This window comes from Camelus bactrianus, chromosome 14 (genome assembly GCF_048773025.1).
Source record: "Camelus bactrianus isolate YW-2024 breed Bactrian camel chromosome 14, ASM4877302v1, whole genome shotgun sequence".
Taxonomy (NCBI): domain Eukaryota; kingdom Metazoa; phylum Chordata; class Mammalia; order Artiodactyla; family Camelidae; genus Camelus; species Camelus bactrianus.
The window spans coordinates 42,482,191-42,497,394 of record NC_133552.1 but is presented as its reverse complement, the minus strand read 5'-3'; the positions used below and the strand labels follow the sequence as shown (position 1 = coordinate 42,497,394).

Sequence of the window (15,204 nt, the reverse complement as noted above, 5' to 3'; positions counted from 1 at the left end):
CTATTGCCCTCTTTTCCCGCTCCAAAGGCAAAGACTACTAGATCCTAGCCAATGACAATTCTCCCCTATTCCTTATTAACAGAACTACTAGGGGAGGGAGGCAGGTGCCCAGTTCAGAAAACTATCTTGGCAGAGAGGCATGTTATTAATTAGAGCTTTGGGGAAAGGTCTTTAAAAGGGACTGTCTCAACTAGCAGATCCCCTTTCCTCATTCCCTCCCTTTTTTCCAGCCTGAGTCATGGATGTGATTGTTGGAGCTCCAACAACATTTTGTAAGCCTGAGGATGAGAACAGAATCCTGGTCTCTGATGACATCATGGAGCTGCCATACAACAGACCAGCATGCCTACCTCTGGACTTGTTGTTAAATGACATAAATGGAAACTCTCCTCTCGTGGAGGACCCCATCTCACAGTTCTTGTTAGCAGCTGCAGAATGTAATTTCTACTCTTTGAGAAGTTTCTGCCCCAAGGCCTGCCTGGGATCCACCTAGCCAGTCACCCACCTAACAGTCAATCACCCACTTCTACCTTTCAGGAAATGATTATATTTTCCCTCCGTGTCTCAGGTCTCATCTCTGCCAAACTCTTCTCTAGTAAAGAAAAAAAATTATTTTCATCCTCTCAGAGATGACTTTGGTGCTTTCACTATTTTGTATTTATCTTGGAATGTATTTATAAGCCACCTCCTTTTCAAAAGATTTACATAAGGCAGTTTATCGCCAAGCTAATCTGATGACTAAATATGGGTTGTTGGACTGATAGAAGAAATCATGGCAGAAAATAAATCAAAAGGAAAAATACAGAGACTGTTAATTATGCCAATGGTAGCTAGAGAGATATAAATAGCTTTTGTAGCCAAGTACCCTTAGGTAAATAAATAAGCAATTTTTTTCGAGTTTAAAAAAAAAACAATTGGTGAGGATGATTTAATGAGAGAGAGATTAAATAACCACGGTAAATTTTTCAAAAACTGTCGATTTCTTCGGGGGCCAAAACACAGCAAAACAAAGGAAATTTAGAATCCTGTTTCTCCAAAACATGGCTTTCTTCTTTTGAAAATCCATTCCTTGCCAAAGTGGTTTCTTCCTTTGTCCTGTTTATTGTTATTACACCATCTATGAGTTGGATGAAAGGCACTTACAAGCGTGTGAAATTGTCTGGGTTAAGCCTCCTCTGCTCAGGGCTATTCCCACTGACCCTGTTGGAAAGGCTGGCTACACAAGCAGCCCTCTTTCTGGGATTCTTCCACCACCTTCTCTTCAAAGGCAATTTACACCTTCTGCACCCAATCCTGCTGGAAGGAAAGGGAGACACCGCTTTTCCACAACCCTCCTCCTCGAGGCTGTTCTCTGCTTATCCTCTTGGACTGAATAAAGCTTAAACCAACCTGAGGACAGGGCTCCAGTGCTTCTCTTCCCCTTGCAACTCTGTAAACTGGGTTTCTGTCTTTAACTACCTGTATGTTCAGCCTTCTGCTCCCTCCACTGGGAAGTGATAATCCAAGGAGGAAATGGAGGAGAGAAGTGGGGTGAGAGAAAGCCAGGGGAGAAAAACTACCTGAAAAACAAATCTGTTGCTATTGAGTCAGGAGAACTGCCTCCAAAAAAAGTTGTGATTCACCTCACGGAGTGACATTGTCTTCCTAATAGGCAAAGGCAAGTGGCCAAATACACACCTGCCCACAGGTAAGGACTTTAATTTTTCCCAGGACTGCAGCCATCATGAACTTCACAAGCAAACCCACAGCCTTGACTTTGCACATTTGCATGGCTATGATCGCGGGGAGATTTCCATCCTGCTCCACCCCTCCTCTATCATTTCACAAAATGTGTGAGGAAATCCAAGATGCCCAGAGAAGTCAGAGGCTGATGGGCCAGAAAAATCAACTGTACCACTGCCTCCTCTCAGAAAACTTTCAATTTTTCTTTGGGCGATTCTGACATACAACTCTGTCAATACTGTGTCTTGAGTCTCTCTAGCAGAACATTTGCCTAAAATACAGATACTCTGATGTTTTAAGAAGTTGTTAATGTATTAAAAAGAGGCATGGGTTGTCATTATCAATGCTATTTCCTTTTTAACTTAAATGACTTTATCACAAATTGATGAATTAAGTACCACACACACCATCTCCACCTTTGCCATGTAATAGAGAATTTTTTATTGATGACTCTCAGATCTCAGTCTCCATCCCAGATCACTCTTTCCTGAGATCCATATGTACCAAGAGGTGACATAGCACAGTGATTAAATGAACAGTTTCTGGAGCCAGACTGCTTAGTGTTGAATCCCAGCTCCTCTATTAATTAATAACGTGACTTTATATAAATTATTTAATCTTTCTGTCTCAGTTTCCTCGTCTTTCATCAGTTCTAGGAAGGACTTTTATTTTTAATAGAGATACTGGAGATTGAACCCAGGATCTCATACATACCCTCCCTCCTCGGAAGGACATTTTAAAATCTTTGATATCAGGACATGCCTTACAAGTGATGACACTTTAGATATGATGAAATAACCTAGCAATAGCTGTTAGGATGGTTGTGAGGATTAAATCCATTAAAACATACAATTTACAACAATATTTGATACATACTGAGTTTTCAATAAATGCTAGCCAGTAATTAACTGCATTAATAAATATATCCTTCTCAATATTCAAGCATCACAAACTCATGGTCCCTTCAAGAAACATGCTTATTCTCCTGTATTCTTCCTCTTATCTAATGCCAGCAACACAAGCCAGAAGTAAGAATATCATCACTGATTCTTTCTTCAACTTAACCCTCTGCATCCAATCAGTTAACAGTGTAAATATCCCTCACCTTTCCTCTTCCTGCCATGCCCACGGCCATTCTGGCCGCCATCTTGGTCTTGGAACAGGGCAGCCTCCAATCAAAACTCTTCTCTGCCTTTGGCGTCCTCTTTCTAACATGGAAATCAAATCACAGCCCTCCCTGTTTCTACTTTTTCAGTGGCTCTCCACACCTACAAGGTGATGTCCAAACTCCTTGAAGTCCTAAGACTGGCTCCCAAACCTCGGTCAGCCTTCCCTTCTGCCACAACCCCTCCCTCACTATCTTCACAAGTCACTTGTCACTCCCTGAACCCTCCCACTGATTAATGTCACTGGGTTCCTCCTCTGCCCCCTTTGATCTACTTAGCCTCATCCTTTTGAGACTCAGAGAGCTGTGATGATCTTTCTCTGTCTCCACTCCCCCTACCCCCAGATACTTACAAATGCCCTTGTTTGTGGTCCCGTATCACTTTTCTGTTTCTATTCCATTTCTCTAATGCTTAATCTGTTTATCTCCCTTACTTGACAGTGAATGTTTTTGAGATTATATTTCTTTATCCCTAACACTTAGCCTTCTCCTTGCACATAGTAGACAATCAATACATAATTGTTAAATGGATGAAGGAATAAACGTAGTAATGTGCATGTCATTGTATATGACAATATATTAAGAAAAATATATTGGGGGAAAAATCAAACGAGAATAACATAGAGGGAAAAAAAAACCAATTAAATCTTTCTCCTTAGCCGCAAAAATCAGCTCTTTTTCCCGAAATATGCCTTTTTCTCGTTTCCCTTTCCTAGAAAGGGCCATGCCTCTGGTAAACAGTGCGCATTCTAATGCGCTCAGGCCAGGGTGCTGATGCTCCCTTTTCAAATATTGACACCAATACTCTGCGTGGGCCCTTGATAAATGGATATTGTTCTTATTCCTACTGCAAGACAATATCCTTTAATGCACTGCCCTGTTTTTATTGAAAAGGTGACAAACTGTCAATATGCTGTTAGGAATAAAAATTGCATATGTGGTAATAATAAAACCGTGGAAAATGTGGACAAACTCCAAACCTCAAGTGCATCCTCTGATTTAGATTGCTTCTTAAATGACTGGCACTTACTGTGAAAAGCACATTGCAGAAACACTTTCACAGACTTTCAATGCAACGCCAACCCTACTCGGACCCCCAGATACACTCACCAGTCAAATTCTGTATTAATATGACAAAAGTGCATACCAGGAAAGTTGACTTGTTAGTTACACTGAGAGATTTTTTTGTGTGGTGTGGAAGAAATACAAAGGGCAATAAATAGATGACACCTCTCTGCCCAGGTTTTACCATGATGCATTTCAGCTAAAAGGTCAGGCCAAGAGTTTACCACCAACATGCTGGACCACAACCTCCTCATCAAAGGCTTGCTTGGTGCTTATTGGCCAAGGGGCATTAGAGAAAGTGCCAAGAGGCTCCAATGATTGACACTTTCCTTGCACAGGCCAAGAACCTATATGCAGCAATAGAAAACCATAAGAGGAAATCCTATCCAGCCTTTAAAAAGAGGCAAATACATCATATACCTTGATTGGTTCAGAGGGGAAAAAACATGACAACTAACACACCTTGCCAACTAGGTCTTATCAGACCATCACTGTGTGTATATATCCTTTTAACTGAGAACAAGGCAATGACTGGTAGGGGACAGCAGTGGTTGTCCACTGGTTTCTTAGGGGAAGAAAGGTGAATATTTAAACCCACAAAGTAACTATTTGAAACATAATCATCTTCTGTTTCTTATGATTACTTTTCAAACTGTGTGTCTTATTTCAGGGTGCCACATTGGGGGAGATGATTCCATGAGAGCCTGCCTCCCTAGGGTATCATCCTCCAGGCCCAGGCCTTGGAACTTCACTTCCAGCAGAGCAGTGCTGAGACCCAGTCCCTCTGGCAGTTTCAGTACTAAGTGTCCCCACACCTGGGAGCAAATCCAAGACAGATCCACCTCCCACCAAATCCCATTTTGCAGTAAATGATGCTGTACTTTATTGCACTGCAGAAGTTGTACTGATTATATTAGAGATGCAAGAGTCCATTTATACTCAATGCAATGCTCATCAGGTGGAGGAAGGGGAAAGATTTTTCCTATAAAAAGATACTGAATCAGATTCTTACAACCACTGTGTTAGTTATTTCCTGGAATATGACTAGGGCTCACCAATGTTCCCTGTTCTCTTCCCATCCCTGGACATACAGGAGAATGACTCTTTCCCACTTGGTAAAATTGAACATGACTCTGTGACTTGTTTCAGCCAATGAAATGTGAAGCGGAAGTAACATATATCACTTCTGAGCAGAAGCATCCAGCATCAAGACGAGATTCTCTGGGCTCACCTCCCTGGCCACCATGATCGTGGACGCAAATTCTGAGATGCAGGGGCCCCAACATCAAAGGGCCTGGAAGGTTGGGCCACCACCTAGAGAGTCACCTGAACTTAAAATAGACTTGCTGTGACAAAGAAATTTTGCATTGTTTTGTCATCATAGCATAACCTAACCTCCATGAGTAACAGAGTAACTTTGGACCTTGGGCAGCAGAATTTGCTTTTATACCCTCTATACTAGTCATCAATAAAATGCCAAAGCTTTCAAGGTTATCTAACTCCCAGAGAGAAGCCTATTTCTGTGTCACTTAATAAAAATCAGAGTCTATCATCGCCATTAAAACTGGGTCACTAGAATACAGCAAAATCCCTGGCCACAGTTCAAAATTTTCACTCTAATTAATTTTCTCTATGCTGTGACAAGAAGATTAAGCCATTACCTAGTGTGACTGCGATTACGAAGTAGGTTTAAGGTTACAATTAATTTAAATCACAGTGCTTCCTTGACATTATCATTTTGGCCTCTGAATCATAAAAACCAAAACCGCAAGAATTTATGCAAAAATGCATTGGGCTGATTACTTAACAAATTGTTAATATCTGTCACAATGTTTCAAGAATCTGGAGAAAATATTTGGCATCTCCACATATGAAAAGTGGGTTACCTGATTATTTCATATGCCTCTGTGGCCCTAAATAAAATTAAGACATCTGAAAAGTTGTAACAGAAATTGAAATTTTAGGCCTCTGGGTAAACTTTTTTCTGGAAATTCCTCATCTTTGATAATTCTGAAAATAAGGAGATGATAAGGTGAGTCCATCTTTCGTGTCATCCAAAGGCTACGGGAATAGGATTTGATGGTAATTCACAAAACTATTACTTATTGAGCACTGGCTATGTGTTCAGTTGTGTTTGCTCTAGAGATACAGTGGTGGAAAAGAGAGATGTGGTCCCTCTGCTTCAAATTACAATCTAGCAACCTCTGCTTCAGGGGAGACATACTGCTGTTTCCTCTCCATGTTTTGAGTCGTGAGAATAACATTGCCAAATCTTAATAGTAACATAGTAGAACCTAATTCACCTGGGAAAGCTCAATTATCTGCAACACAGCTGAGAATCAGGAAGGCACTAGTAGGAGTCTTTGAGAATTCAAACATTTCACACATCAAAACAAAAAAAAAGCTAAGAGTTATATTTATTCTGTGCTATTCACTTTGCTAGATGCTGTATATGAAATATTTCATTATCATAAAACCCCAGGATGGGTTACTAGTATTGTCCTCATTTTATAGATGAGGAAATTGAAGTTCAAAGAGGATAATAATCACACCTTGCCTAGGCTGTAACAGTTGATGGAGGCGCCAGAATTTGAATCCAGACCTGTCCAACTCCAGAGCTCCATGTTTTAACCACTACCCCACACAGTATTGTGCAAAAACCAGAACATACAGTTCTTGGTCTCCACTTACAGAAGGATCCCTGGGGCTTTTTTCCAGTTACTAGTGCTGCATAACAGCCACTCCAGATCCTGTAGTTCAGGAATTTGGAAACAACACAGCAGGAACTGTTGGCCTCAGCCTGGAAAACTCAATAAAAGGGGTTACAGGGAGGGGAGGCGGCATGGGATTCAGGAGGATTCAGCAGATGAGGGTCAGAATCATCTGGAGGTGTCTTTACTTATGCACCTGGAGGTTTATGCTTGTTAGCTGGGACCTCAGTTGGAGCTGACAACTGTACCACCTTCACATGGCGTTTCTAAGTGGCTTAGCCTGCGTTTTTGCTTGGAGGTCAGATCTCTTACAAGATGACTCAGGACTCCAAAAGTGAGTGATCAGGTGCAAACTGCATTGCCTTTTTCTGGCTGAGGCTTAGAAGACACAGTGCCAATTCTGCCATGCTCATCACAAACCTGCCCAGATATAAGGGGACACGATGCAGACCTCATCTCTCCATAGGGGTCAAGGTCATAGAGTAGAAAGGATTGTGGAATAGAAGATTGTTGGCAGCCATCTTTGGGAGGTACAGTCTGCGACAAGCCCTCACCTTGTGGCAGGAGTTCATGGCTTCTCTGTCTTATGGGAATATCCAAACATATCTGAAGTAGAGAGAATAGAGTAAACATTGCATAAATATTGCCCAGCTTCAACAATGACCAACAACCTGTCAATTCAAACAATGTCCAGAATGACTAATAAGTCAGGAATTAAAATTAGGAAGGTCAATTTTACCAAGCCAGAAACAGAAAAAGCATGGACAGCAGATAAGAAAAGCTCAGTAATTCCAGTCTGCAGGGCATTTAATTCAGGGCCCACATCGCCACACAGTTCAATAACCCTACGGGCATCCTGTATTCTTGCATCAGAAAATGACAGAGTTTTCTAATAATGACCCTACCTATCAGATAAGGTTAAATTCTATCCAGTATGTTCCAAGAAGGAAGACTGCATAGTTTGTATGATATATTTCACAAAGATTTGCATTTGAAAGAGGCAGTTTGGGGTAAACACATTCATCTTACGTGGAACAACCCATTTCTCACTGCTTATTTCTGGATTATTACTGCTCACGTAGAAAATATGCAGTCCTGGAGGCTTTTGTTTGGAGGAGGAAAAAAAGAAAGAAAGAAAAAAACAGCGCAGGTAGCATTTTCTAGAGCTAATGCCCAAATTCCACCCACAATTACCAAGCTGGCACACACCACAATTTCACGAGCTGTGTGCCAATGCATGCACACATTTGCAGACAAACACCTGTTCTGGATATTTCATTTTGATCCTTATCTCCTAAACCCTTTTTTTTTTTTTTAAATAATTGAGCTCTAATAGCCTTGAGTTCCAAACCAGCAAAAACCAATGGAGTAATTGGAGACAGTTCCGAAGTCCATATGCTATTCACCATAAGGAAGACCAGTGGGCACCCCCGTTAGATGTTCCCACAGTAAATTTGCTTGCCTTATAATAATCTCCTTAGATGCATATAAAATGTCAGTTTACATTTCTTGAGCATACACCAGCTGACATCTGAGAAGAGCCCACTGTAGTTTAAAAAGTCTGAACAGATCATGTGCCGTCGGATTCGCATGAGAGTCTATCAATTGAGGACAATGTCATATTATAGGATCATTAATGTAAAAAGGACATTTGATATTATTTTAAATTATGTGCTGATCTTTTAAACCTCTGAATACTATAAATAATATCTAAAAAGAAGTCTCTTTTCCCATGACTCCTGTTTACCCACAACTCCGATTTTTAGCTCTTATGATGACTTTAAAACAAACGTTTCTCCTGAAGCAATGGAAAATTTGAGCTATTTTATAACGTCATTGAACTGAATAAGCTCTTAAATAAGCTGCCACATAAAATTCTTTAGGCCCGGGATAAGCGATGGGATGTGAAAAACAGATAAATATGTGGGGAGGTAAAAGAGCACATAGAGACGTGGCAAAAAAAAAAAAAAAAAAAACCAAAAAAAACTAGACAGTAGTGATGTTGCTTCCTTTGATTTAAGAAAAGTTCCATGAACTTTAAAAATCACTCCATCTCTTTTACTCTCCACTTCAGTCCAAGTCTCTGAGCTTTACTCTTCTGTGTTTATTAAATATGTCTAATGTAGAAGTATAATTGTTTCTTTGTGTTAGATGCTGGAGCCTGTGGGTTGTCAGTGGCTCGGGCTACTGTGTGGCTGCTGGCGAGACGACAAGGGATGGTGAAGGAAGAAAGGCAAACTGCAGGATCATGTGCAAGGTTCAGAATCTCTAGAAGCCAGGCAGCCAGAGACAAATCCAGACATGGTGGGGAAAGGGCTAATAGGAAAAAAAATTAATTAAATAAGAGAGAAAATTCCTTATTAAATCAGCTTGTGAAAAAAAAAAGTTTTTTCACAGCTTAACGAGCATATTACAAGACAAAACCATAAAAAAAAAAAAAACCTACAGTTTGAGATTTCTTTCAAGTATCAGACAATTATGATCAACAAATGACTGACATATTTTGGCAGCGTTGGGAATCAGGACATTAGCTTCTTCCTACTTTGTTGTTGTTAAATTCACAACTGCTTTGGCTTCATAAACAGAGTAGCACATTACACTTTATGAAAAGGTGAAGCTCATATCTTCTGAAAAAGGAGGAAAATTTCAAGGGTTTTCACTAAGGAGAGAAATAGAATGTGACAAAGCTACAGTATAAGTTAAAGTAAGATGGTAGAAACAAGTCAAATATATTCCAAATCACAATAAATGTAAATGAAATGAACTAGGCAGCAGAAACACAAGGATTGCCAAACTGTTTCCTTGTTTTGTTTAAAGATATATATTATTCACAAGAGATACATCAATAAAATATAAACATATGGAAAGGTCAAGGGTAAAAAGAAGAAAAACTATATAGACAAATACTAACCAAAATAACAAAACAGCAATGGGGGGGGCCATGAAATGAACATAAGACAAAATAGACTTTAAAGCAGAAAGCATTCTTGAAGATAAAGAGGGTCTTTATTACCTAATAATTTTTGAACATTAAATTAACCAGTATCATGTAATAATTCAATATCTGTGTATACCTAATAACTTGGAAATTTATAAAGCAAAAATTAATAAACTGTAAAAATTGATCTACCCATCATCATAGTAAGAGCTTTCAACATACTTATCTCATTTGTTGACAGATCAAGCAGACAAAAATTTTTAAAGAAATAGATTTCAATAACAGAATCACTGTGCTTGAATTAATAGACAGATATAGAACTCTGGACCAAACCATTAGAGAATACATATTTTTCTGAGATATACTTGAGATGTTACAAAAACTTACCAAAACTGTGTCATAAAACCAGTTTCAACATATTTCAGAGAATCGACATGTAAAGGCTATGTTCTTGGACCACACTATAGTCAAGTTAGACATTACACACAAAAATAAACAAATTAAAGATGAATGGATAAAGAAGATTGGTATATGTATATATATACACAAAGAAATGTTACTCAGCCATAAAAATGAATGAAATTTTGCCTTTTGCAGCAATATGGATGGACTCAGAGGGCACTATGCTAAGTGAAATAAGTTGGATAGAGAAAGACAAATACTGTATAATATCACTTATATGTGGAATCTAAAAAATACAACCAACTAGTGAATAAAACAAAAAAGCAGCAGACTCACAGATACTGAGAACAAACTAGTAGTTACCAGTGGGGAGGGACAAGATAGGAGAAGAGGATTTAAAAACAAAGGATTTATTATGAGATTATATGAAATCATGTGTATGATACTTTTGAAAGTCATAAAGCACTACAGAATTTAAAGAATCTTTTATTCAATAAAAAATAAGAAAAATAAATAAACAAGTTAAAAATCCATGCAATTAGAAATTCAGAAAGACAATTCACAGGATGCCAAAGAAATGATATTGGAAATGTTTTAACTACTCAGAATGAAGAAGAACAAAGATACTGTTATCAAAGCAAGAATTAAGGGAGGGATACGCAGCCTTGATTAAAATATTTTCAAGCTACAGGAAGAAAGGCAGAAAATAAGTGAGTTTTGAGAAGTCTTCCACCAACTCGATGGATTCCTATGAGCTTCATCCATGCTTTCGACTCCCCTCCCTGATCCAGACTTCCAGGAAGAGCGTTCCATCACCCGAGGAGAGTCAGCAACAGCCACGGATGACGTACAGCGTCACGTGGCACTGAAACACCTGGCCCTGAAGTCACACTCCAAGGCTTTCCTGGCCTGCACTGCTCTGGGAAAGAAGAGAAAAAGAGGGAAAACTAGGAGGATTTTTTTTTTTAAACAATGTGAATAGGTTAAGAACTGGGAAAATAATTTTTCTTTGATCCTTCACTGAACTATCATCAATCTCCACCACAGTCAACCAAGCATAACCATCCCATTTATAATTTTGGAGCTCGTGAATAAAAAAATGTAATGAATGTGTGTCATGCTGGCCACAGCGAAACTCCTACCATCATCCATTGCCTCTATTTTCTTGTCAAAGTCTGGATTCATTAAGAAATGTGTCTTTGGGGGGAAAAAATCATGTAAATTATTCCATTTTCCTCATTTAATTTCCTCAAAATTAAAACGACATAAAGATTCAGGCAGCTGTCTCTCTGTCCACGTTTATGTTTGATGGCATCAAGCTTATGTATGAGAGTTTCCTCCCAGGGCCTTTGAGAATGAACTTCCCTCATATCTAACAGCATAATATCAGAATGTAATAGAATATGGTACAATACACTTAATTTTATCAACTGTAAAAAAAAAAAAAAAACTATGATACATTTCTCAAATGTTTTCTGGCGAGGATGAAATGGTAACAGTAATACAGCACAGGCTTTTGTGGCTAATGGCAGTCAGTTGGGAGCTCACAGTTTTTGTCTGCCTCAGAGAGACACCTGATCAAGGAAACCTCTAAAAGACACTTGACACCAATCTGGCTGGAAGGTTTTTGCACATCAGGAAGGGATACAAAGTTAAATGTTGGTCAGCCTTGAAATCAGAGGGAAAAAAAAAACAGGTGTCATGAAGACAAACATCAAAGGTGCCCAAAAGAGGACTGTCTGGGAGTCATGGCTGTGTAACTCCCTCAAGGACTGGACCAGTCAGGAGAACAAACTGCTGGCCTCCCCATCTGGGTGGTATTTTTGGTAGAGCTGAAAGGCTCCACCCTCCCCTCAACACTTGTCAAAGTGTGGGGAAATCTAACACTCACAATCAGGCCTTGCGCTCAGGCGCTGTGTCCAGGAAAACTCTGGTAAGATACAAATACTACAAAAATACGTTAGCGGTAAATAGCAGGGTGTCCGCTCATTTGGAAGAATGGGAAATATCACAGTTCAGTTTCAAGGGGAGGAGTAGGAGGAATATCATTCAGTGTGTGAGTTTGGGCTTCGGACCTGGGTTAGAACTTCTACTTCTAATTCTGGTTGTGTGCCCTGGGGCAAGTTGTTTCTGCTTTTATTGAGGCTGTTCCCTTATAGACAAAATAGAGGTGGCAATCTCTACCTCACAGGGTGAGCAAGGTTTCATCACTTGCACACCAAGCCTTGGGTAAGTGGCAGTGATTGTTTATGAAAGGAAAAAGGAGGTCTGGAGCCTGGGCCTGGCTGGGGAGGCCAGACCTGAATAGGGAGCCATTGCAGGAAAGATGGCGTCCACTGGAAACATCAAGAGTTTGAGTCTCTACTGAGACGTGATAGGAAGTGGGGTATCGGACAAAGGAATGGGATGCTGATGACTTAATTTTAATTCTCCCCATTCCAGATGGAGTTTCAGACCAGGTCCAGGAGCGAGAGAATGTTCTCCACTCAGAGTGAGGACTGGTTAGACCCAGGAAGATCCAACCGTGTAGGGTTGCTGTTTAAGTAACTGGTCAAATAGCCCAGGCCTGTTTGAGTCTTGGCTGGCCCTTGAAAGGAAATTGCTTCCCATGACATACCTGCTATTTCCCCAGTGGGACCTACCTGCTGAACGCTACACATAAATTCCAGATGAAAGCAGCACACCAGTTTCCCAGGAATGTAACTTTCCCAAACACTGCGCGCGCGCGCACACACACACACACACACACACACACACACACACACACACACACAGATTTATAGTAACGTGGGGCAGCCATGCAAAAGGTTGCATTGTGTTCGGCGGTCTTGCTTCTAATTTCAGGAGGATTTCGGGTGAGGACCTTTGAAGTGGGAGCTTGAATCATGCATCTGTAAATTCCTCATTTTCCACAGTTATTAAAACATCCATTGGTGCCAGGATAGGCCATTGTTCATTCACTCCTTTGGCATGCCAGTGTGGGGGTGGATGCCAACCACACGGCAGCCACAGAGTCACAGACAAACAGTAGGTGAGGCAGGCAGGCGTCGTGGAGGCTAGAGACTGCATGCCAGGGGGACACATGCTTGAGAACAGCCATCCTGTCCCCACTCAGGGGTCCTTTAACTCCTTGTGGGTGTCTGGAAATGTCCCTCAGAGCTCTGGGAGAGGACGTGGAAACCAGCTGAGTTCATCAAGAGATGACTTCTTCATCCAGCAACCTTTCAATTTATAGAAAGAATAAAAGCACTAAGATTGGCAAACATTTTCCTATTCCTCATCCACTATTTTGGACCTGGCCACATTCCGTGGGTCGGGGAGAGTCTCCCCAGTAGGGTCTCCCCAGGTCACATAGCTGGAAGGCATATTTATAGTTGAGGGGATCAGCTCTGGCCACAGAAATAGGCATTAGAACCAGAACAACACATTTGCCTTCGTGAGTTCTTTTCTTTGGAGTGTAACACACTGAATAGAAAATACTGTGTTCCTCCACTACCCCAGATTGCCACTACTAACCATTATAATGCTTTAATAGTAATTTCCCCACCAGACAGTTCAAAATTCTTCAGCTATATTATCACCTTGCTCTTCAAAATACCCTTATGAAACAGCTGGAGAAAGGAGATTATTATCTCATTCTAACATAGAAATAAAAGGAGGAGGCCAAAACCTAGATATTTACACAGGGCATAGCCAGAAACTAATAAAACTAACATTTAGGGGTAGCTTGTGGAATCAGCTTCCTTACATCTGTAGTGATACCTATTAATGCCCCACAATCACGTCTTCAGAAATGTACCAGGACTAACTGCCCAGGCCTGAAGTCCAGACGGGACTGCAAACACAGCATTTCATCATTCTAGGAAGGGTCACCAGACATGCTCTCTGCCTCCAAAATGTACCTATTCTCAGGCAGATAGAGCAGCCCTTTAAAAAGTCAATCAAAACTCACTTGAATTGTCTAATACAGGGCTCATTAACAGCACTGTTGATATTTTGGAAAATCTTTTGATGTTGGGGGGGTGCTCTCTAGTACATTTTAGGATGTTAGCACCATCCCTGGCTTCAACTGACTAGATGCCAGTAGCACCTTTCCCAGCTGGGACAATCTCTAGACATTGCTGAGTGTTCCCTGGGGAGGGAGAAGGAGGCAGACAAAACCATCCACCATTGAGAACTGCTAGCCTAATGAATAAAAACAAGTGACAATGGTGGGCGGATGGGGCAGGGAATGTATAGCTCAGTGGTAGAGCATGTGCTTAGCATGAATGAAGTCCTGTCCTGGGTTCAATCCCCAGTGCCTCCATTAAGAAATAAATAAATAAACCTAATCCCCCTGCCCACCCCCCAAAAAAGTGACAATGGAGCACCACTCTCAGCCTGGTGCTGCTGTAACCAGATGGTAGAGGCTCAAAAATAACATGTTCTTGTCATTATGACACTGGAGGTAAAGATGGAGTTGACATTGGCAAAAACTCATTGGGGCTTGGGAATTAAGAATCTCTGCAAAGGAGCTAGGCAGGGAGGGACAAATTAGGTGTATGGGATTAACAGAAACAAACTGTATAAAACATATAAGCAAGAAGGATGTACTGTATACTGTATAACAGGGAATTACAGCCATTATCTTATAATGACCTGTAATAGAGTATAATCTGCAAAAATATTGTACTCTGCTGCACACTTAAAACTAGTTAATACTGTAAATCAATTATACTTCAACAAAAACAAAATAATAATAATAAACAGCCTATGCAAAGGGAATTCTGAGATGGGAAAGTCACAGTGGGTCAGAGCAGACATCATGTAGGCGGTGGGCTTTGAATTAGACCTTGAAAATGTGCAGACCTTGAAATATTAAGTGATGGAAGACTTTAGGGCACTGCTGAAGGGAAAACATTACAAACAAGGATCTGCATACCAAAAGGAGCCCAAGAAGGACAGATTGCCAACGGGCAGGTGCCAGGGACTGTTCTCCTTGAAATGGATCAGTGTTAACTAGAAGGAGAGCACCAGACACTGGTCAAACCTCTGCCCTGTTTATTAGCTGTACTTGCTTAGAAAATGTAGACAGCAGGCTTCCAAGTTACCTGATGAAAGGAAGTTAGAAGTAATGTTGATGCCAATATCAATCTTCAAAAACATCTTAAGCACCCAAAGCAAATGGACTGAATTTCATAAATTGTTATTTAACTGTGACA

At 40.5% G+C, this 15,204-nt stretch overlaps 1 long non-coding RNA gene across 6 annotated transcripts in view; it reads right to left on the bottom strand.

The window, feature by feature from the left end:
• The window catches only part of LOC123613868 (uncharacterized), a 64,320-nt gene that overhangs the window by 9,053 nt on the left and 40,063 nt on the right, over nt 1-15,204 (bottom strand). For 5 of the 6 annotated variants that reach the window (XR_012511733.1, XR_006721301.2, XR_012511735.1 and 2 more), the window contains 2 exons: nt 7,218-7,269; nt 6,644-7,083 (listed from right to left, as the gene is read on the bottom strand). This is a non-coding gene — a long non-coding RNA (uncharacterized LOC123613868). The remainder of the gene's footprint in view (nt 1-6,643; nt 7,084-7,217; nt 7,270-15,204) is intronic. The other variant, XR_006721302.2, reaches the window with a different exon arrangement.